Source organism: Pseudophryne corroboree, chromosome 5 (assembly GCF_028390025.1).
Source record: "Pseudophryne corroboree isolate aPseCor3 chromosome 5, aPseCor3.hap2, whole genome shotgun sequence".
NCBI lineage: Eukaryota > Metazoa > Chordata > Amphibia > Anura > Myobatrachidae > Pseudophryne > Pseudophryne corroboree.
This window is the reverse complement of record NC_086448.1, coordinates 389553868-389578806: the sequence shown is the minus strand read 5'-3', so window position 1 is coordinate 389578806 and position 24939 is coordinate 389553868. Positions and strand designations below refer to the sequence as shown.

The following is a 24939-nucleotide window of genomic DNA, read 5'->3' as shown; positions in this document are numbered from 1 at the left end:
GGGCTCTAAAGCGCCCGTTACCTCAGATGGCAGTTATAGACGCCGACACGGATACTGACTCCAGTGTCGACGGTGAAGAGACAAATGTGACTTCCAGTAGGGCCACACGTTACATGATTGAGGCAATGAAAAATGTTATTACACATTTCTGATAATACGAGTACCACCAAAAAGGGGTATTATGTTCGGTGAGGAAAAACTACCTGTAGTTTTCCTGAATCTGAGAAATTAAATGAGGTGTGTGATGATGCGTGGTTTTCCCCCGATGATAACTGATAATTTCTAAAATGTTATTGGCATTATATCCTTTCCCGCCAGAGGTTAGGGTGCGTTGGGAAACACCCCCTAGAGGGGATAAAGCGCTCACACGCTTGTAAGGGCTCTACCCTCTCCTGAGATGGCCGCCCTTAAGGATCCTGCTGATAGAAAGCAGGAGGGTATCCTAAAATGTATTTACACACATACTGGTGTTATACTGCGACCAGCAATCGCCTCAGCCTGGATGTGCAGTGCTGGGTTGGCGTGGTCGGATTCCCTGACTGAAAATATTGATACCCTAGATAGGGACAGTATATTATTGCCTATAGAGCATTTAAAAGATGCATTTCTATATATGCGTGATGCACAGCAGAATATTTGCCGACTGGCATCAAGTCTAAGTGCGTTGTCCATTTCTACCAGTAGAGGGTTATGGACACGTCAGTGGTCAGGTGATGCGTATTCCAAACGGCATTTGGAAGTATTGCCTTATTAAAGGGAGGAGTTATTTGGGGTCGGTCTTTCAGACCTGGTGGCCACGGCAACAGCTGGGAAATCCACGTTTGTACCCCAGGTCGCCTCTCAACATGAGAAGACGCCGTATTATCAGGCGCAGTCTTTTCGTGGACAAGCGGGCAAAAGATTCCTCATTTCTGCCCCGTGACAGAGGGAGAAGAAAAAGGCTGCAGAAATCAGTCAGTTCCCAGGAACAGAAACCCTCTCCCGCCTCTGCCAAGCCCTCAGTATGACGCTTGGGCTTTACAAGCAGAATCAGGCACGGTGGGGGGCCCGTCTCAATGAATTTCAGCGCGCAGTGGGCTCACTCGCAAGTAGACCTCTGGATCCTTCAGGTGATATCTCAGGGGTACAAATTAGAATTCGAGACGTCTCCCCCTCGCCGTTTCCTAAAGTCTGCTTTACCAATGTCTCCTTCTGACAGGGAGACTGTTTTGGAAGCCATTCACAAGCTGTATTCCCAGCAGGTGATAACAAGGTACCCCTCCTGCAACAGGGAACGGGGTATTATTCCACACTGTTGTGGTACCGAAGCCGGACGGCTCGGTGAGACCGATTCTAAATCTAAAGTCTTTGAACACTTACATACAGAGGTTCAAATTCAAGATTGAGTCACTCAGAGCAGTGATTGCGGACCTGGAAGAAGGGGACTACATGATGTCTCAGGACATCAAGGATGCTTACCTTCATGTCAAGATTTACCCTTCTCATCAAGGGTACCTCAGGTTTATGGTACAGAACTTTCACTATCAGTTCAGACGCTGCCGTATGGATGGTCCACGGCACCCCGGGTCTTTACCAAGGTAATGGCCGAAATGATGATATTCCTTCGAAGGCAGGGAATTTTAGTTATCCTTTACTTGGACGATTCCCTGATAAGGGTAAGATCCAGGGAACAGTTGGAGGTCGGTGTAGCACTATTTCAGATAGTGTTGCGGCAGCACGATTGGATTCTCAATATTCCAAAATCGCAGCTGGTTCCGACGACTTGTCTTCTGTTCCTAGGGATGATCCTGGACACAGTCCAGAAAAAGGCTTTTCTCCCGGAGGAGAAAGCCAGGGAGTTATCCGAGCTAGTCAGGAACCTCCTAAAACCGAGCCAAGTCTCAGTGCATCAATGCACAAGGGTTCTGGGTAAAATGGTGGCTTCCTACGAAGCAATCCCATTCGGCAGATTCCACGCAAGAACTTTCCAGTGGGACCTGCTGGACAAATGGTCCGGGTCGCATCTTCAGATGCATCAGCGGATAACCCTGCCACCAAGGGCAAGGGTGTCCCTCCTGTGGTGGTTGCAGAGTGCTCATCTTCTAGAGGGCCGCAGATTCGGCATTCAGGACTGGGTCCTGGTGACCACGGATGCCAGCCTGCGAGGCTGGGGAGCAGTCACACAGGGAAGGAATATCCAGGGCTAATGGTCAAGTCTGGAGACATCACTTCACATAAATATCCTGAAGCTAAGGGCCATTTACAATGCTCTAAGCTTAGCAAGACCTCTGCTTCAAGGTCAGCCGGTGTTGATCCAGTCGGACAACATCACGGCAGTCACCCACGTAAACAGACAGGGTGGCACAAGAAGCAGGAGGGCAATGGCAGAAGCTGCAAGGATTCTTCGTTGGGCGGAAAATCATGTGATAGCACTGTCAGCAGTATTCATTCCGGGAGTGGACAACTGGGAAGCAGACTTCCTCAGCACGACCTCCACCCGGGAGAGTGGGGACTTCACCCAGAAGTCTTCCACATGATTATAAACCGTTGGGAAAAACTCGACAGGTATTGCGCCAGGTCAAGTGACCCTCAGGCAATAGCTGTAGACGTTCTGGTAACACCGTGGGTGTACCAGTCAGTGTATGTGTTCCCTCCTCTGCCTCTCATACCCAAGGTACTGAGATTGATAAGATGGAGAGGAGTAAGCACTATATTCCTGGCTCCGGATTGGCCAAGAAGGACTTGGTAACCGGAACTTCAAGAGATGCTCACGGAGGATCCGTGGCCTCTACCTCTAAGAAGGGACCTGCTCCAGCAAGGACCCTGTCTGTTCCAAGACTTACCGCGGCTGCGTTTGACGGCATGGCGGTTGAACGCCGGATCCTGAAAAGGCATTCCGGATGAAGTCATCCCTATCCTGATCAAAGCCAGGAAGGATGTAACCGCAAAACATTATCACCGCATTTGGCGAAAATATGTTGCGTGGTGCGAGGCCAGTAAGGCCCGACGGAGGAAATTCAACTGGGTCGTTTCCTACATTTCCTGCAAACAGGAGTGTCTATGGGCCTGAAATTGGGGTCCATTAAGGTTCAAATTTCGGCCCTGTCAATTTTCTTCCAAAAAGAACTAGCTTCAGTTCCTGAAGTTCAGACGTTTGTAAAAGGGGTACTGCATATACAGCCTCCTTTTGTGCCTTCAGTGGCACTTTGGGATCTCAATGTAGTTTTTGGGTTCCAAAAGTCACATGGGTTTGAACCACTTAAATCTGTGGAGTTAAAATATCTCACATGGAATGTGGTCATGCTGTTGGCCCTGGCCTGGGCCAGGCGCGTGTCAGAATTGGCGGCTTTATCCTGTAAAAGCCCTTATCTGATTTTCCATTTGGACAGGGCGGAATTGAGGACTCGTCCTCAGTTTCTCCCTAAGGTGGTTTCAGCGTTTCACCTGAACCAACCTATTGTGGTGCCTGCGGCTACTAGGGACTTGGAGGACTCCAAGTTGCTAGACGCTGTCAGGGCCCTGAAAATATATGTTTCCAGGACGGCTGGAGTCAGGAAAACTGACTCGCTGTTTATCCTGTATGCACCCAACAAGCTGGGTGCTCCTGCTTCTAAGCAGACTATTGCTCGTTGGATTTGTAGTACAATTCAGCTTGCACTTTCGGTGGCAGGCCTGCCACAGCCAAAAATCTGTAAATGCCCACTCCACAAGGAAGGTGGGCTCATCTTGGGCGGCTGCCCGAGGGGTCTCGGCTCTACAACTTTGCCGAGCAGCTACTTGGTCAGGAGCAAATACGTTTGTAAAATTCTACAAAATTGATACCCTGGCTGAGGAGGACCTGGAGTTCTCTCATTTGGTGCTGCAGAGTCATCCGCACTCTCCCGCCCGTTTGGGAGCTTTGGTATAATCCCCATGGTCCTTACGGAGTCCCCAGCATCCACTTAGGACGTTAGAGAAAATAAGAATTTACTTACCGATAATTCTATTTCTCGTAGTCCGTAGTGGATGCTGGGCGCCCATCCCAAGTGCGAATTGTCTGCAATACTGGTACATAGTTATTGTTACCAAAAAATCGGGTTATTGCTGTAGTGATCCATCTTTTCTAGAGGCTCCTCTGTTATCATGCTGTTAACTGGGTTCAGATCACAAGTTGTACGGTGTGATTGATGTGGCTGGTATGAGTCTTACCCGGGATTCAAAATCCTTCCTTATTGTGTACGCTCGTCCGGGCACAGTATCCTAACTGAGGCTTGGAGGAGGGTCATAGGGGGAGGAGCCAGTGCACACCACATAGTCCTAAAGCTTTCTTTAGATGTGCCCAGTCTCCTGCGGAGCCACTATTCCCCATGGTCCTTACGGAGTCCCCAGCATCCACTACGGACTACGAGAAATAGAATTATCGGTAAGTAAATTCTTATTTTTGGAGTCTTTGCCAGATATAAAGAGCATTGTGGCTCCGCTGCCATTGAGGGGGGTTGGAGCTATCTCAGATCGGGACTAGCTGTATTTTGGCTCCTTCCTCTGCTTACAGCAGCAGCAAGCACACACAGCTCCTTCGAGCACTCAGAAAAAGCTGGAAAGCTGGTATAGGGTGTAGCAAAGGGGGAGAGCCGCTATAATACGCAATCTGTGTCCTATAAGGGACAGTAATCATAGGTGTTTCACTGTGATTTAACAGCTTACAGCCTCACTAGGGCTGTGTAGCTGGGGTGTGCTGGTTCTATCTCTCTCTATCTCCCCCTCACATACAGTAAGGACTAAGCTTGCTAGTTATTATTTGTCTGTGTATGTGATTGTGCTTTACTGTGAACATTGCTAAAAACATATTATGCAGTGTATGCCACACCAGATTATCTCCTGTATCATCTGATTCTGTTTTATGTGAAAAATGCAGCCAATCTTCACAACTCAGTAAGGGGGCTGGGGGGAGAGGGCTAAGAGCCTTCCGGGCTAAATATGATGTCTGACATGTCATCACAACTCACTGCTAATTTTCAAAAAAAACTCAGCTACTACAACAGGCTGTTGCAGACTTAGCTGCCAGGGCAGATGTTACACATCTCACTCAGGACCACAAATGCATGGTTTACCTGCTGTACTATCTGATTCAGATGAAGATGTACAGGAGGATGGGGAGGAATTGAATCCCTTTAGTGGGGATTACATTTCTGCTCAGGGTATTGAAACCCTCATTCTGGCAATACGGGATGTGTTAAAACTCCCTCTAGAGGACGCTGCGTCACAGCAGTCATTTTTCTTTACACAGAACAAGCCTAGTGTCACTTACCCTGATTCTGCAGAGTTAGATTACTTTTTTTTTTTGCACACTTTACCATTTGCTCCTGAAGGTAGGAAATTCTGGGAAGGAATGCTGCCTGTCACGGGCTCCTTTACCATAAAGAGCCTGGGGACAGAAAAATAGAGAATTACACTAAAGTCTATCTATACAGCAGCAGGTGTATCGTAAAGGCCGGTCATAATGGGTTGCTGGATGTCCCATGCCATTCACACGTGGGCTTCTCAAATTCAGGAGGGCCTCTCCAGGGATATGCCTCTGGTCACTACGGTGACTCTCCTGAAGCACATTCAGGACACTGCACGCGTGCTGTGTGACTCGCTCAAGGAGATGGGCAATATTAATGCTAGGACCACTGCTGTGGCAGTATCGGCGCACAGGGCCTTGTAGTTGTGTTAATGGATAGCGGACGCAGAGTCAAAGTGGAATCTCTCCCCTTTTCTGGGGAATGGCTCTTTGGGGTTGAGATGGATACGTGGATTTCTAAAGTTACTGCGTATAAATCAACGTTTCTTCCCTCTGGTGCCCCGCTGGCTAGGCGTTTCTACCCGGGACCGTTTGTTCAGTCCTTTCAGTCTAACAGATTGAAAGTCTATGGACATAGGTGCCACCAATGCGGCTGGAGACACCATATGTAATACCAGAAGATCTGCGACCACCAGTTCTCAGGAACAGAGCACCAGTTCTGCTTCCACCAAGTCCTCCGCATGACGGTGCCCGCCCGCCCCGAGGGGATCTCGAGGTGGGAGCTTGACTGCGTCACTTCAGCCGCATTTTCTGTACTGACAGAGTAAAAGTCTGCAGTTGGACATAATTCCAGGCAGCGCACCTGGCTGTGAAGTTAAGCTCCGCGATGCAACACATGAGCTCAATGAGGAGAAAAGGAAATCTGCTCGTAGAAAAGAGTAATTCAATTTATCAGATATCTTATTATTAATGTTGTAAATTATATAAACTTTCGGTGATTTTTATTAAAAGGTGAAATTCCCATTGAAAATAAAATATTGACAATGGGTGGTATCCGGGAGAGGAATCAGTAGCAGGAAAAAAGAAGTGATAATGCCACTGTATAGGTCATTGGTACGGCCCCATCTGGAATACTGTGTCCAGTTCTGGAGACCCCATCTCCAGAAGGATATAAATACATTAGAGAGTGTACAAAGAAGGGCAACTAAAATGGTGCATGGCCTACATCACAAAACTTACCCGGAAAGGCTAAAAGATCTTAACATGTATAGTTTGGAGGAGAGAAGGGAAAGGGGAGACATGATAGAAACTTTCAAATATATAAAGGGTCTTAACAAAGTTCAGGAGGGAAACATTCTTCAAAGGAAAAGAAGTATTAGAACTCGAGGGCATACATTGAGACTGGAGGGGGGGAGGTTCAGGGGAAATTTAAGGAAAAATTACTTCACAGAAAGGGTAGTGGATAAGTGGAATAGCCTACCATCAGAGGTGGTAGAGGCTAAGACTGTAGGGCAATTTAAACATGCTTGGGACAGGCATATGAATATCCTTACAAAGAATCAAGGTTAAAAAAGGGTTGAGATTGCCTAAAGGATAAAATAAAAAAGGGGCAGACTAGATGGGCCAAGTGGTTCTTATCTGCCGTCAAATTCTATGTTTCTATGTTTCTATCTGGGAAAGCTCCTGCCAGGATACCTGGGTAAGGGACCTTTTTTCTCAGGGCTACAAGCTGGAGTTCAACAGTGCTCCTCCCCAACAATTTTTCAAATCAAGCTTTCCTGCTTTGGAAGATACGCAAGTTACTTTGCAACAGGCCATTCAAACGTTGGTCCAGTCCCACATCATTGTTCCAGTACCAATACAACAACGGGGAAAGGTTTATTACTCCAACCCGTTTGTGGTACCGAAACCAGACAGTTCGGTAAGGCCCATTTTGAATTTAAAGTCCTTGATCCCTTATCTCAGGGTTTTCAAGTTCAAGATTGAATCCTTAAGAGCAGTGATTGCGGGCCTGGAAGAACAGGAATTCATGGTTTCCCTGGATATCAAGGACTCCTACCTTCATATTCCAATTTGGCCACCTCAACAGGCTTATCTAAGGTATGCCCGACTGGACGATCACTACCAGTTCCAAGCACTATCCTTCGGCCTGACCACAGCTCCGAGGGTATTCACAAAGGTAATTGCAGAGATGATGTTCCAGCTCCGGGTCCAGGGTGTCAATGTTGTCCCTTACCTGGAAGATTCCCTGATAAAAGCAAGATCCAGGGAGCTTTTATTGCTCCATATCGACCAAACTATCCAGCTTCTGTCACGCCATGGGTGGATTCTCAATTTACAGAAGTCCCACCTGGAGCCAACTCAGTGGCACCTGTTCCTGGGGATGTTACTGGATACTGTGGCCCAGAAGGTGTTCCTCCCGGAGGACAAGGCGAGAACACTTCAGGAGATGGTCCGCATGGTACTCCGACCTGCTGAAGTATCTATCCATCTTTGCATAAGATTGTTGGGGTAGATGGTTGCTTTCTCCGAGGCGATCCAATATGAGAGGTTCCATGCCAGAACATTTCAATTGGATCTCCTGAGCAAGTGGCCCGGATCACATCTACAGATGCACAGTATGATACGGATGTCACCTCATGCCAGGATTTCCCTCCTGTGGTGGCTGCAGTCCTCCAATCTCCTGGAAGGCAGGAGTTTCGGGATTCAGGATTGGATCCTCTTCACGACGTTTCGACTCTGAGACCCAAGGGGCTCAGTTCTAGGGCAGGTGGTCAGCCCACGAAGCCCTCCTTCCAATCAACATTCTGGGACTTCGGGCAATGTACAATGCTCTGCTTCAGGCCTCTCCTCTACTCAAAAGGTCATGCAATCCAAATACTGTCGGACAACACCACAGCAGTGGCATACATTAATCGGCAAAGTAGGAGAAAAAGCAGGCCCTGCTTGCGAGAGGTGTCAAAGATACTCCTCTTGGTGGAAAGGAATGCAAGAGCAATGTCCGCAATCTTCATTCCGGTTGTGGAAAACTGGGAAACGGACTTCCTGAGTCATCACGATCTCTATCCGGGAGAGTGGGGGCTCCACCATCATGTGTTTCAGCAGATCATTGACCGGTTGGGCTGCCCACAAATAGGCATGATGGCTTCTCGACTCAACAAGAAGCTTCACTGGTATTTCTCTCAGGCCAGGTACCCTCAGGCAAGGGCTGTGAATGCACTGTCGTCACCTTTGCCGTAACGGCTGGTCTACCGGTTTCCTCCAATTCTGTTGCTCCCAAGGGTGCTCAATCGAATCAAACATCAAGATGCTCTGATTGCCCTTGATTGGCCTCGGAAGGCGTGGTACGTGGATCTTCTGGACATGTCCATCGAAGACCATTGGCCTCTTCCTGTCAGAAGAGATCTTCTTCAACAAGGACCGTTTGTCTACCCGGACTTACGGCCACTTTGTTTGACGGCATGGAGTTTGAGCGGAACATCCTAGCTCTCAAGGTCCTTTCTAAAAAGGTTATTGCTACCATTGTTCAGGCCAGGAAACCTGTGACGTCAAAACACTGTCATCATATCTGGAGGAGATATGTCTCTTGGTGCGAGGAACGCTGGTAACTGCCTGCAGAGTTCCACTTGGGACGTTTCCTCAGTTTCCTGCAAGCTGGTGTGGATACGGGCTTGCGCCTGGGTTCCATTAAGGTCCAGATTTCGGCCCTCTCAATTTTCTTCCAGAAGAAATTGGCAGTATTGCCAAAAGTGCAGACCTTCTTGCAAGGAGTACTTCACATTCAACCTCCTTTTGTGCCGCCCACGGCACCCTGGGATTTGAATGTAGTGTTGGCATTTCTACAGTCCTCCTGGTTTGAACCTCTGATGACAGTAGAAGACAAGTACCTCACGTGGAAGATGGTAATGTTATTGGCTCTGGCTTTTGCTAGATGCGTCTCAGAATTGGAGGCCTTATCGTGTAAAAGTCCATACTTTGTCTTTTGCGAGAACAGAATATAGCTCAGGACTAGCAGCAGTTCCTGCCGAAGGTTGTCTCTGCATTCCTTTTGATTCAACCTATTGTGGTTCCATCAAGTTCTCTCACTACTGCTCCTCCGGAGGCATTAGATGCTGTGCGAGCCTTGAAGATCTATGTCAAGCAAATGACTTGGATCAGAAAGACTGATTCCTTGTTCGTGCTCTATGATGCGCAGAGAAAGGGTTGTCCTGCTTTGTAGCAGTCCATTGCTCGTTGGCTTAAACTTACTATACAACAGGCCTATGTGTCGTCAGCCTTACCTGTTCCTAAGTCTCTGAAGGCCCACTCTACAAGATCGGTGGGCTCCTCCTGGTCGGCTACCCGTGGAGTCTTGAGCTTGTAACTATGCCGAGCTGCTACCTGGTTGGGGAAGAACACCTTTGTAAAATTCAACAAGTTTAATACCCTGGCCGAAGAGTATTCCCAGTTTGTGCAGGCTTCTGCAGACGTGTCTGCACATTCCCGCCTGTTCTGGAAGCTTTGGGACGTCCCCATCGCACTAAGTCTCCCCAATATCCCTTATGGATGCTAGAGAAAATAGGATTCTTCCAGAAGACAAAGCTCTGGAACTACAGACAATGGTCAGAGAGCTTCTGTGTCCGACAAGTGTGTCGATTCATCAGTGTACTCGGGTTCTGGGGAAAATGGTTGCGACGTACGAAGCCATTCCGTTTGGCAGGTTTCATGCCCGGGTGTTTCAGTGGGATCTGCTGAGCAAATGGTCCGGGTCTCACCTGCACATGCACCGGATAATAAGTCTATCTTCCAGGGCCAGGACTTATCTCCTGTGGTGGCTACAAAGCTCTCACCTTCTAGGAGGGCGCCGATTTGGAATCCAGGACTGGGTCCTACTGACAACAGATGCAAGTCTCTGAGGCTGGGGCGCAGTCACCCAAGGAAGAAATTTCCAGGGCAAATGGTCAAACCAGGAATCTTGTCTCCACATAAATGTCCTCGAGTTAAGAACCATTTACAATGGCCTGCTACAAGCAAAGAGCCTTCTTCAGGGTCGACCTGTCCTGATTCAGTCGGACAACATAACAGCGGTGGCGCGTGTAAACCGTCAAGGCGGAACAAGAAGCAGGGCGGCTATGGTGAAGGCCACAAGAATCCTTCGCTGGGCGGAACAGCACGTGAGCGCTCTGTCAGCAGTCTTCCTCCCGGGAGTGGACAACTGGGAAGCAGACTTGCTCAGCAGACACGATCTCCATCCGGGAGAGTGGGCTCTTCACCAAGAGGTATTTGCAGAAGTGACAAAGCGTTGGGGAATGCCTCTGATAGACATGATGGCGTCTCGCCTCAACAAGAAGCTTCCGAGGTATTGTTCCAGGTCAAGGGACCCTCAAGCTAGTGCAGTGGACGCCCTGGTGACTCCGTGGGTGTTTCAGTTGGTATATGTGTTGCCTCCACTTCCTCTAATTCCATAGGTACTGGGAATCATACGACGAGCAAGGGTTCAGGCGATTCTCGTAGTTCCAGATTGGCCGCGCAGGGCCTGGTATCCGGATCTTCAGGAATTATTGGTGGAAGATCCGTGGCTGCTCCCTCTAAGAGAGGACCTGTTACTGCAGGGTCCATGCGTATTTCCGGACTTACCGCGGCTGCGTTTGACGGCATGGAAGTTGAGCGCCAAATTTTAGCTGAAAAAGGTATTCCTGGGGAGGTCATCCCCACTCTCCTTAAGGCGTGGAAGGAGGTTACGGCGAAACATTATCACCGTATTTGGAGAAAGTATGTTTTGTGGTGTGAGACCAAAACTGCTCCTGCGGAGAACTTTCATTTGGGTCGGTTTCTCCATTTTGTGCAGGTAGGCGTCGATGCAGGCCTGAAATTGGGTTCCATCAAAGTGCAGATCCATCCTCCATTTGTACCGCCTATGGCGCCGTGGGATCTTGAAGTGGTCTTGCAGTTTCTTATGTCTCCCTTGTTTGAACCTTTGCGTAAGGTATAGTTAAAGTTTCTCACGTGGAAGGTAGTCATGCTTTTGGCTCTGGCGTCTGCCAGGCGAGTGTTAGAGTTGGCGGCCTTATCTCACAAGAGTCCGTATTTGATCTTCCATTAGGATAGAGCAGAATTGAGGACTCGTCAACAATTTCTGCTGAAGGTGGTTTCTTCCTTTCACGTTAACCAACCGATTGTGGTACCGGTGGCTACGGATGCTGTGGCAGTTCCAAAGTATCTTGATATTGTAAGAGCTTTGATTTACGTCGCCAGAACGGCTCTTGCCAGGAAAACTGAGGCTCTCTTTGTCCTGTATGCTTCCAACAAGACTGGAAATCCTGCTTCTAAGCAAACTATTGCACGCTGGATTAGTAGTACGATTCAGCAAGCTCATTCTTCAGCTGGGCTACCATTGCCGAAGTCAGTAAAGGCCCATTCTACCAGAAAAGTGGGCTCGTTTTGGGCGGCTGCCCGAGGGGTCTCGGCACTTCAGCTTTGCCGAGCTGCTACTTGGTCGGGTTCAAACACCTTTGCTAAGTTTTACAAGTTTGATACCCTGGCTGATGAGGACCTCGTGTTTGCTCAATCGGTGCTGCAGAGTCGTCCGCACTCTCCCGCCCGTTCTGGAGCTTTGGTATAGACCCCATGGTCCTTTTGGAGTCCCCAGCATTCTCTAGGACGTAAGAGAAAATAGGATTTTAGTACCTACCGGTAAATCCTTTTCTCCTAGTCCGTAGAGGATGCTGGGCGCCCGTCCCAGTGCGGACTGTTACTTGCAGTGTATTATTGCTGGTTAAATTTGTTTACACGCGGGTTGTGTATTAGTTGTATTCAGCTTGTTGTTGTTAATTTATACTGTTATTTGGTTCCTGATACTCTGGTTGTACGGTATGTTGTGGTGTGGGCTGGTAGGTTTTCTCGCCCTTGGTGTAAACAAAAATCCTTTCCTCGGAATGTCCGTCTCTCCTGGGCACAGTTGCTATAACTGAGGTCTGGAGGAGGGGCATAGAGGGAGGAGCCAGTTCACACCCAGTCGAAGTTTTTTCAGTGTGCCCAAGCTCCTGCGGATCCCATCTATACCCCTTGGTCCTTTTGGAGTCCCCAGCATCCTCTACGGACTAGGAGAAAATTATTTACCAGTAGGTACTAAAATCCTATTTTTGTCTTCCAAAGTACACTGGTGACCGGTCCTGCGGAGGAGGAGCAACATAATTTCTTATCCTGGTCAACTCATCCTGTAAATGTCAGGCTGGTTAAATTTTTTTCTTCTTCAATTTATAAAATAATTCTAGCTGTGTAACTCCTATTTTTCATTGCTCCCTGTATCCCTACGGTCTTTCTTCGCCTATTCTAATGTGAAAGTACTGCTGATTGATGTGTGTGTTTAACATGGCGTCTAAAGCATTAACCAAGACCATAAATACTAGTTATGTATGTTTAAAATGTGGAAAAAAGGAGCACTAATGTTGGCAGCTCGTGTGCAACACGTGTGGGAATGGACACTCAACCTGGGAGCAGTGGTCCATCCGGGCCATGGGAAAATGCCCTGGCAGTTATTTGTAAGGAAATGACGGAATCCCGCAAGCAACATTTATAATGGGCTGCAGGTTTTTCCAAAATGATGGAGGAATTTCTGCCCGCACATGTAAAAAAGATTGTGCATAAAGCGGTAAAGAGACCCCTCACTCTCCTGCAGAAAGAGTTGGAAGAGGAGGAAGGTCTCCATGAGGATGAGGGGGAGTCAGTAGAAGTGATAATTGATGTCAGTCCTCATGAGGAGGATGCTGAGGTCAAGGGGTTAGATTCTCTTATTGAAGCTGTAAAACAGGTCCTTAACTTCAAGGAAGAAGTAGTTAAGGAACCTGAGGCCTTTGAACTATTTGAGTCTCAGAAACCGCAAGCAGCAGTTTTTCTGATTCCTCAGACTCTCCAGGATCAAATGGTAGAAGCATGAAAGTAGACAGACAGACGCTTCCAGATTCCCCAAAAGTTCACGGCTAATTACCCACTGCCCAAAGGTGTCCTGTCCAAATGGGTGGTACCTCTGATTGTGGACGCCTCCCTGGCTAGCTTGTCAAAGAAGACAATATTACCGATACCAAACGTAACTACACTAAAGGATGTGTCCGATCGTACGTTGGATACGTCATTAAAATGTATCTTTGTGGCTGCAGGAGCATCACAAAGACCTACGATTGTTAGTGCTTGGGTTAATTAGGCTGTTGTAGTATGGGCTGGTCAATTAGTTCAGGAGTGGCTGGAGGAAAATAGCCAGGAAGAGGTGGTTCAACTAGCAGAGCATATCCGGGAGTCGTCCACATACATTTGCCAAGCTACTAAGGATGCTAGCAGGATAATGTCACGCATCTCTGCTTCGGCTGTGTCCTCCAGAAGGATTCTATGGCTCAGAGAATGGCAAGTGGACTCCGATTCAAAGAAGGCAGTAGAGGCAATACCCTTTGTAGGGGAGGCTTTATTTGGTCCAGAATCAGACAAGTGGATTTCACAAGCCACTTCGGGAAAATCTTCTTTTCTGCCTACCACATATCCTAGAACTACGCCACCGGTAAGAAGAAATTACTCTGGTCCGGTGTTCAACTAATTTAGGTCTCAATCCTTTCGATCCAGAGGAAGAGGTTTCGGCTGTAAAGCTTGTGGAAGCAGAGGTCGTTCCCAGTTTACAGCCCGAAAACAGGACTCTAAACCTGCTGACAGGACGTGACATGACGGTCTCCCAGCTCACCTTGGGTCTCCTATGGTGGGCACACGGTTGGAAAAGGTTTCAGGACACCAGGGTTGAAACCTACCAAGAAGTCTGGATCAACAATATTTTTTCCCAGGGTTACAAAATAGATTTTATGAACCGACCTCAGAGTCCGTTTTTAACTACATGCCTTCCTCCGTGCCCTCAAACGGCGAGGGCTTTAGACACGGCTATTCAAAAGTTACTTCAGACGGAAGTAATTATGCCTGTCCCGGCTTCTCAAAGAGGACCGGTATTTGATACAAATCTTTTTGTAGTGCCAAAATCGGATGGGTCTGTCGGACCAATCCTAAATTTAAAGGTAAAGTGTGATGTTTGTATAGACTCAAGAAACGAGGAGCGCTTATAAAATAACATGTATTGCAACTTATTAATAGTACATATAAAATAGCAATAATTACTGCATAAACATTTGTATACAAGAATAAAAAATATAAATAATAACAATTTAAGATGACAGTGAATGAAACATAGCAGTTTAGATATACAGGTTGAGTATCCCATATCCAAATATTCCGAAATACGGAATTTTTTGAGTGAGACTGAGATAGTAAACCTTTGTTTTCTGATGGCTCAATGTACACAAACTTTGTTTAATACAATATTTTTAATAAAACTGTGTATTAAATGACCTTCAGGCTGTGTGTATAAGGTTTATATGAAACATTAATGAATTGTGTGAATGTACACACACTTTGTTTAATGCACAAAGTTATTAAAAATATTGGCTAAAATTACCTTCAGGCTGTGTGTATAAGGTGTATATGAAACATAAATGCATTATTTGCTTTGACTTAGGTCCCATCGCCATGATATTTCATTATGGTATGCAATTATTCCAAAATACGGGAAAATCCGATATCCAAAATACTTCTGATCCCAAGCATTTTGGATAAGGGATACTCAACCTGTAATATAATGTGAAGCTTAAGTAAATTTAGCAGAGTTGTGGTCCATATATTGATGGTATAGAGCTGGTTAAATCCAGAATTAGTGGGAAGGATTTTTGCCTGAAAGCATGAAGTCCAAAGCTGGAATTAGAATAGAGTAGGGACGTTATGCTCACCCCTGATCAGAAAGTCCGTTCTCACCCGCTGCAAAAGATTAAAGAAGGAGAATATAGGCCCGTTAAAGGACAAGCTGGGAGTCTTAATCAAAAACTATAATAACATTGCAGACAAATTAAATGAGTTTTTCTCATCTGTATTCATGAGAGAGGACCAGATGCAGTGATTAACACACAATCGCAACAAAGATAATGTCTCCCTACTTAGTGCTTTTTTTAAGCGAGGAGGTACTATGTGACAGATTAAAAGAAATTAAGATAAATAAATCTGGTCCCGACGGAATTCACCCAAGGGTACTCATTGAGCTTCACTCCAAACTAGCAAGACCGCTATTTTTGATCTTCAATGACTCTCTTACTCTTCTCTCCCCTCCTCTGTCTCCCCTCCATCCCTCTGTTTCCTACCCCCACCTTTCCTGTTACCCCACTTTCATTCACCTCTGCCCCATGGTCCTGCTACACCACAACTCAGCCCTGCTCCCTCTCTCCCTTCCCTGTCACCTCCCCACACCCCCATCCACATCACACTGACCTCCCTCCCTGCCCACCTCCTGCAGTTTCCCCTCCTAGCTCAGGCACCCGTACCATCACTACTCTCTCATCATCCCTGCCCTCAAAGTTAATCCCACCTCATCGCTACAGCAACCCTGAAAATCTCATTCACATCTCTCCTACAAACTCATACCCCCTATCCTGTGCACTCTGGAATGCCAGATCTGTTTGTAACAAACTGGTCCCCACTCATAACCTTTTCATTTCCAACTCCCTATACCTACTAGCCATTACTGAAACTTGGATTACGCCCTCTGACACTACTTCTGCTGCTGCTCTCTCTGCTGGGGGCCTCACATTCACACACACCCCTCGACCTGGGGGTCGCCATGGGGGTGGTGTTGGGGTCCTTTTACCTTCTAGTTACTCCTACCAACTCATACCACCAGAACCATCCCTTATATTCTCTACATTTGAGGTCCACGCCATACGCTTCTTCCAACCAGTCCATCTTAGAGTAGCTGTCATTTACCGCCCCCCTGGCACTGCTTCCAAATTCATCGACAACTTTGCTTCCTGGCTTCCTCACTTCCTCTCTTCTGACATTCCCACCATTATCCTAGGCAATTTCAACATCCCTATTGACATCCCCACACAATCCCCTGCCTTTAAACTCCTTAACCTCACCTCTTCACTTGGTCTCTCCCAGTGGACCTCCTCACCCTCCCATGTGAATGGGAGCTCACTGGATCTGGTCTTCACTCACCGCTGTGATATTTCTGATTTTACCAACTCCCCATTTCCCCTCTCTGACCACCACCTGCTCTCCTTTAACCTATCTCTCTCGACTTCCCCATCTCTACCTCCTAAGGCTACCATCACTAAGCGTAACATTGAAGCTATTGACACCACATTCCTTTCCTCCCTGTTTGACTCACTTCTCTCTCCTATTCTCTCTCTCTCTCATGCCCTGAACAAGCCACTTCCACATACAATGCTTCCCTTACTTCTGCTCTTGACTCTGTTGCTCCACCAACCACTATTCACCCTCGCAAATTAACACCTCAACCCTGGCACACCAAATGCACCAGATATCTGCAAAAATGCTCACGTACTGCTGAGCGACACTGGAGGAAATCACACTCTAAGGCAGACTTCCTCCATTCCAAACTTATGCTTTCATCCTTCAGTGCTGCCCTTTCTCTTGCTAAACAGTCATACTTCAAGAACCTCATCTCCTCCCAGTCTTCCAACCCCCGGCGCCTCTTTGCCACTCTCAACTCACTCCTCTGCCCACCTCCACCTCGTCTCCCTTCCTCACTCTCTGCTCTTGACTTTGCCACTTACTTCACATCCAAAATTGACTCCATACGTCAGGACATCACATCACACCAGACCATCAGTAACCAGCCTTCTCCCATCCCTTACCAACCCTCCCCATCCCTCGCACCAACTCTGTCATCTTTCTCCCATGCATCTGGAGAGGAAGTCATGGCCCTCATTCGTTCCTGTTCCCTCACTACCTCCCCACTTGACCCTATCCCCTCCCGCCTCCTCCGCTACCTCTCTTCTTCTGCTTGTACCGATCTTTCCCACCTTCTCAATCTCTCCCTATCATCAGGCACTGTCCCCTCTGCCTTCATGCACGCACTCATCTCTCCTATTCTTGAAAAACCTACCCTTGATTCAAACACTCTCTCCAACTACCGACCCATCTCTCTCCTCCCTTTTGCCTCCTAACTCCTTGAGCGTATTGTCTACAACCGCCTTACTTCCTTTCTTTCCTCACACTCACTGCTTGACCCATTCCAATCTGGCTTCCGTCCTCTCCACTCCACTGAAACTGCCCTTACAAAAGTATGCAATGACCTCCATGCTGCTTAATCTAAGGGACACTACTCTCTACTTGATCTCTCTGCTGCTTTTGACACTGTGGACCATCCTCTCCTACTGCAAATCCTTCACTCCATTGGTCTGCGTGACACTGCCCTCTCTTGGTTGTCGTCCTACCTTTCTGACCGTTCATTCTCTGTCTCCTCTCATGACTCCACCTCCCCCTCACTTCCACTAACTGTAGGGGTACCCCAAGGTTCTGTCCTTGATCCTCTTCTCTTCTCTCTCTATACATCCTCACTAGGTAAGCTCATTAGTTCTTTTGGTTTCCAATATCATCTCTATGCTGATGACACTCAAATCTATCTTTCCTCTCCAGACCTCTCCCCTACTCTCCTCACTCGTATCTCCAACTGTCTCTCTGCTATCTCTTCCTGGATGTCCCAGCGCTTTCTTAAACTTAACATGTCTAAGACCGAGCTGATCATCTTCCCTCCCTCCCGCATAACCTCACCTCCTACAATCTCATTATCTTTTGATGGCACTACTATCTCCTCTACCCCCCAAGTGCGCTGTCTTGGAGTAATCCTTGACTTCTCCCTCTCCTTCAAACCACACATTCAGCACCTCTCACAAACCTGCCGTTTTCATCTAAAAAATATTTCCAGGATCAGACCCTTTCTGACCCAGGATGCTACTAAGACTCTTATCCACTCACTGGTCATCTCTAGACTGGACTACTGTAATCTCCTCCTGACTGGCATTCCTGACAAATACCTCTCTCCACTCCAATCTATCCTCAATGCTGCTGCCCGGCTCATTTTCCTCACCAAACGCACTACGTCCACCTCTCCTCTCTTACTAGACCTTCACTGGCTCCCCTTCCCTTACAGAATCCATTTCAAGCTTCTCACACTTGCTTACAAAGCGCTCACCCACTCCTCTCCCATCTACATCTCTGATCTTCTCTCGCTTTACACTCCCACCCGTCCTCTTAGCTCTGCTAATGCTCGCCGACTCTCCTGCCTACAGATTACTTCCTCCCACTCCTACCTCCAAGATTTTTCACGTGCTGCACCACTTCTCTGGAATTCCCTACCTCTCCCCCTCAGACTCTCCACCTCTCTACAAAACTTCAAACGGGCTCTCAAGACCCACTTCTTCACCAAACCCAGCCAAATCTCATCCTAAACCTCTGTTCCACGCTCTCTATGTACCCCATCTGTCTCACCCCTGTCTGTCTACCCCTCCCCTTTAGAATGTAAGCTCTCATGAGCAGGGCCCTCTTCCCTCATGTGCTTACCCTTTTCTTACTTTAATAATCTTCAGCTGCACCAAATCCAGCAGTCTTCTGCCACCTGATACTTATTCCAGTGTCATCTGCTGATGTAGCTATGTTTATTTACCCTGTACTTGTCCTATATTGTCGTCAACTGTAAGTTGCTGTTTTCCTGTTTGATTATTTGTTTATGTACTCTGTAATTGGGCGCTGCGGAACCCTTGTGGCGCCATATAAATAAAGGATAATAATAAATAATAATAATAATACAACAGGCATGGCCCCCAAAGACTGGCGTATAGCGGGAGTAGTGCCAATAGTCAAAAAGGGAAGTAAAGCTGAACAGTGTAATTATAGACCAGTTAGTCTTACATCTATAGTGGGAAAAGTATTGAAAGGTATTCTAAGGGACAGTATACAGAAGTTCATTGAAGCAAATAAGGTTATTAATAGGAACCAACATGGATTTGTGAAGGATAGATCATGTCAAACAAACTTACTAGGCCTTTATGAAATGGTTAGTGCATACCTTGATCAGGGTAAGGAGGTTGATGTCATCTTTTTAGACTTTGCTAAAGCTTTTGACACAGCACCACAGATGAGACTTCTCTATGAGTTACAAGAACTAGTGTCAGAAATTGGTTAGCTAGTAGGGAGCAGTGTGTTGTGGTAAATGGGAATTTTTCAAATTGGACTGAAGTACTAAGTGGTGTCCCATAAGGGTCTATATTTGGACCACTTTTGTTCAACATTTTCCTTAAGGATATAGCAGTAGATCTAGAGAGCATGGTGTAAATGTTTGCAGACGATACCAAATTGTGTGTTATAAATGCGGAGGGGGATGCTCAGTCTCTTTAGAACAAATTAGTCAAACTGGAAGCATGGGCAGCAAAATGGAGAATGATCTTAAATACAGACAAGTGTAAGGTAATGCACTTTGATAGCAAGAACAAAAATAACACCTACATACTAAATGGGGTAAAATTAGGTGATTCTATACTGGAAAAAGACTTGGGTAGCAAAGTAAGCAGCAGTACCCAAAGTAGGATTGCAGCAAAGAAGGCTAACAAGGTATTAGCATGTATAAAGCGGGGAATTGATGCAAGGAATGCGTGTTATACTCCCATTATATAAATCCCTAGTGAGGCCACATCTTGAATACTGTGCACAATTTTGGGCATCATACTACAAAAAGGATATACTGGAACTAGAAAAGGTTCAGAGGTGGACAGCCAAACTAATTAAGGCCAATCTGTCTAAAATTAATTAAACAAAAGAGAGCGCATAGATAATATATAAACCGCACAAAAGGAAACCACTGAACTAACAATGATATATGTTTGTATTCCCAAGTAATTGTGGGAAAGAGAACGTTCTCAATGTAGCTGAGAGAGGTAATGTTCAATGTCCCACCAAGCAGGTGATAACTAATGAGCAAAGCAATAGAACCGTAGCAGGTCCACTTGATCCTCTTGAAAGATAAGTAACATTTGTAGAAATGCAGTATGAATATAACCGATTCCTCCCACAGCAAGTGGATAGGCTATAGATAAATAGAGATGAATAAATAATCCCACTTATATATTATATAAATATGAATAATATATAAGTGGGATTATTTATTCATCTCTATTTATCTATTCCATTATTCTGTCTTATACCATCTATACCATTTACTATTTGTATTATGGTTACCATTCATGATTAAGTATGTTTTTTAAAATTGGGATTGTGTACGTACTATATACGTTGCGAATTCTCTCTATATTTATGATTAATTCATGGCAAAATAATTGATTGAGAAGGGGGATTCAAACCAGGGTCTCTATAGTTTAGTATTGTTTTCCGTCTTAAGCATTAGTGTGGTGAGCCACACGGATTAATGATACATCGAATGTGCTGGATGCATGCACTTTACATGGACTTTACATGCATTTAGGCTTTTCATGTTCTTTACATGCATTTAGGCTTTTCATGTTCTCTCCGTGATGCCACATTATTATATACATCTTTTTAAAAAGATTGTTACATGTTTTATGTGTTTAAATCGGACTTAATTAGCCTGTTATAAGGTTTTTATTACATTGTTGTTTTCCTTTGTATGCATAAATATAAGTATGCTTGAAACTGTTGGAAACCGTAATGATTAGAAACACCTGTTATGCACCTGTTACTTCAATTGCAATTATGGTGAGGAAAAATGCTGATAGGCTACCAATCACCTTAAATAGTGCAACTCTTGTGCCTCAAAATTACCTTCTGATGAAACAGACTTGCCCTACGTCGGAGAAACGCGTTAAGGATAAGGGACGATAACCGCATCATTGTGAGCCCTGACTACTGCACTTTACAGCCGCAGCGCTGATCCAGCACTTTCACTACCACCTCCAGATATCAGCTCCAGCCGTGGTGTGGGTTCCCCCCCTTCTCCCTTGCTGGGACGTTGTCCGCATCTGACCGCCGCGCCTGTGATACCGCATTGCCCAGGAGCTCTGAAAGCGGACTACCACTCTCCATCTGCAGCTGTGAGATACCACACTGTCGGATTGCGGCGGGGGGTTGTAGCCTACCCACTTGCTGTGGGAGGAATCGGTTATATTCATACTGCATTTCTACAAATGTTACTTATCTTTCAAGAGGATCAAGTGGACCTGCTACGGTTCTATTGCGTTGCTCATTAGTTATCACCTGCTTGGTGGGACATTGAACATTACCTCTCTCAGCTACATTGAGAACGTTCTCTTTCCCACAATTACTTGGGAATACAAGCATATATCATTGTTAGTTCAGTGGTTTCCTTTTGTGCGGATTCATTCATGTTTTAAATGATCAGTATAAATACATTTTAAGTGTTTTATCCAATAATAAATTGGTATATATTATCTATGTGCTCTCTTTTGTTTAATTAATTTTAGACAGATTGGTTTGTATATTAGGTGTTCAGAGCACCTCTTGAGAGCAGCTATTGTGCTTTTACAGGTGTATGTGTATTTGCATTGTTTAAATATTATTGCTTAACTGCAAGCGCCTGATATATCCCTCTTTAGTAAGGATTTTTCTTTTGTAAACTAATTAAGGGAATGGAGACGCTGGATTATGAGGAAAGGCTTGACATGTTTACACTGGAAATGTGGAGACTAAGAGAGGACATGATCAACATTTACAAATATATAAGGGGACAGTACACAGAGCTTGCAGGGGATCTGTATTTGGTAAGATCAACACAGAGGACACGTGTACACCCGCTTAGGTTAGAGGAGAGGGTATTTCGCACACAGAGATGTAAAGGTTTCTTCACAAGTAAGGACAATATGTGTTTGGAATTCCCTGCCTGAGAGAGTAGTAATGACAGACTCTGTCAACACTTTTAAGAATGGGCTAGATAAGTACCTAATGGATAAGGATATACAGAGTTATGGTTCATAGTCACGCACTACAGCTATTTAAAAAAATTAAAGAAGAATAAAAAGAGTGACAGACATTAGCAACAGACTAAATTAGTCCTAAAAATAATGCAGCATAGGAGACCATGTTACTATGTTACTGGACAACTGTCAATTTCAGGGAAGATGGTCACTGCAGGAGAGCAGTCTTCCAATTAATGTACTGGAGCTAAGAGCCATTTACAATGCACTTCTTCTGGCGAAAGACCTAGTATGGGCTCAACATGTGAGAGTGCAGTCGGACGATGTGATGGCAACAGCATACATAAACCATCAGGGAGGAACAAGAATCCGCATGGCTTTAAAAGAAGCCACAAGGATTGTGTCTTGGACAGAAAAGCACAACATAATCCTGTTGGCAGTCTTCATTCCAGGAGTGGACAATTGGGAGGCAGACTACCTCAGTCGTCAGGATATGCACCCAGGGGAGTAGTGTCTACACCCACAGGTCTTCGATGCAGTGGTAAGATGGTGTGGTCTACCGCAGATAGACCTAATGGCCCATCGGAACAATCATCAGCTGCCAAGATATGTGGCCAGAATGCGGAATCCAGCAGCAGAGGCAGTGGACGTGCTGGCGATTCCCTGGACATACGAACTAGTGTACATCTTCCCTCTGTTTCCCTTGTTTCCAAGAGTGTTGAAAAAGGTGAAACAGGAAAGAGCGTGGGGGATTTTGATAGCACCAGATTGGCCTCGCAGAAGTTGGTACTCAGACCTGAAGGGACTCCTGGCGGAAGCTCCTTGAAAACTGCTGCAGAGGGAGGACCTGTTGTCACAAGGCCCATTCCTTCACCCAGATCTGAACCGTCTATGTTCCACGGCGGTGTGGTTCTTGACACCAGGATACTAAGAGACACAGGTATCCTGAAATCAGCTATTCCTACCATGTTAGCGGCAAGCAAGCCAGTCACTTCAGCACACTACTATAGGATCTGCAAGAAATACATGGACTGGTGCCAGCCTATGAGTTGGAACACCAGAAAATTCTGCCTTACTAAACTGTTAAGGTTTCTCCGAGCAGGGATGATGTAGGTTTGAGATTGGTATCCTTGGAAGGTACAGGTCTCTGCCCTCTCAATCCTTTTCCAACAACGTCTGGCGTCCTTGCAAGAGGTCCAGACAGTTTTTATGTTAAGAATACAACCACCTTTTCGTCCTCCCACGGCCCCGTGGGATACAAATTTGGTGCTAGAATTGTTGTCATCGCCCATTTTTGAACCATTGGAAAGGGCTGATCTAAAATATGATCTGGAAAACAGTCCTGTTCCTTGCTTTAGCATCAGCATGAACGGTCTCAGAATTAGGAGCTCTGTCATGTAAAAGTTCTTTCCTAGTTTTTCATGAAGGACAGAGCGAAGCTCCGTACAAAAGCGGAGTTCTTACCTAAGGTGGTTTTGTGTTTCCACATAAACCATCCGATTGTGGTCCCCTCCATCCACGGATTGTCAGATGGGGACCTGTCCTTGGATGTGATCAGAGTCTTACGGGTGTACGTACAGGCTACTGGTTCGATTCAAAAGTCTGACGCTTTGTTTGTTCTGTATGGTGGTCCCATGAGGGGTTGGCCGGCTGCATAACAAACCTTGGCCAGATGGATAAGAGTAACTATCAAACAGGCATTTATTTCTAGTGGTAAGAGAGTGCCGTTTTGGGTAGGTGCTCATACCACCAGATCAGTTGGGGCTTCATGGGCTGCGGCTAGAGGAGATTCCACTATCCAACTTTTCCACTATCCAACTTTTCCACTATCCATCTTTTCCACTATCCATCTTTTCCACTATCCATCTTTTCCAAGTTTGATACGTTTGCATCTAGAGATGCAAATTTTGGTTGTTTGGTTCAGGGTTTCGGACAGTACTCCCGCCCACCAGGGTATCTTTGGGACATCCCCAGCTGTCTAGTTCTACAGTGTCCCCTAGTGAATGATAGAGAAAAGAGGATTTTGGTACTTAACCGATAAATTAATTTCTCTGAATCCACTCGGGGATACTGGACGCCCACCTCGGTGCTGTTAGCCTGCTTGTTCTTCTAAAGTTAATTCAAACAGATTGGTTATGTTAATGGTTCTTGGTTGCTGTTTGGTGTTGTAGTTCGGTTGGTTCCTTCCGGGATGGTTTTGTTCTTTCATGTTCCCTCTATCAATTTTTCAAACTGGAGGGATGGGGGGCGTGAAGTGGGAGGGGCTAGCTGTGCATTATTATTTTATTATTACATTGTGCCACCTCCGGTCTGCATCCTTCACACCCCAACTGTCTAGTTCTCCAGTGTCCCCGAGTGGATTCAGAGAAATGGATTTATCGGTAAGTACCAAATCCTCCCTTCCCTTCAATTCTGTACTTCAACTTCATAGATGTTTTTTTTATGTTTTATTTTATATAGTTTATAGTATTTTTTTTTTAAATATTATATTGCGTACATCTGCAGAACGGATCTCATCGTCAAAAACTGGGGGTCACAGTGGGGCGGGGCGGTCACGTGATCTGGCCATGCCAGTTATGTGGTTTAATTAACAGGTGCTGTGATTATGAAAATACCATCAATTACTCTAAATTCAGTGGTAGTCACATACACAACACGCATTGCTTGCAGACTTTGGACAGTGCTGCACAGTCAGGTATTAGTTTATTTGTGCCAACAAACAGACTCCTTTTAACACGATATGTGCTAACCAATCATTATTTGGGAATAAGGGGCATCGTAACTATTTCCTTCAGAGTATGGTACTTCTGTACCACTCAATGACTTAGAGCAGTTCGATATATACAATTAGTCTACAGTCATTATGTTGACAATGACTATGTAGAGAAGAGAAAGCTGGCGCTGGGATCCCGACACTGTTGTAATGCTACTTAAAGT

The 24939-nt window shown here is 45.9% G+C and overlaps 1 protein-coding gene across 2 annotated transcripts in view; it reads left to right on the top strand.

Annotated features, from left to right (window-relative positions):
• Positions 1-24939, top strand: part of TRIO (trio Rho guanine nucleotide exchange factor) — a 1426902-nt gene that overhangs the window by 843863 nt on the left and 558100 nt on the right. The window lies entirely within an intron of this gene.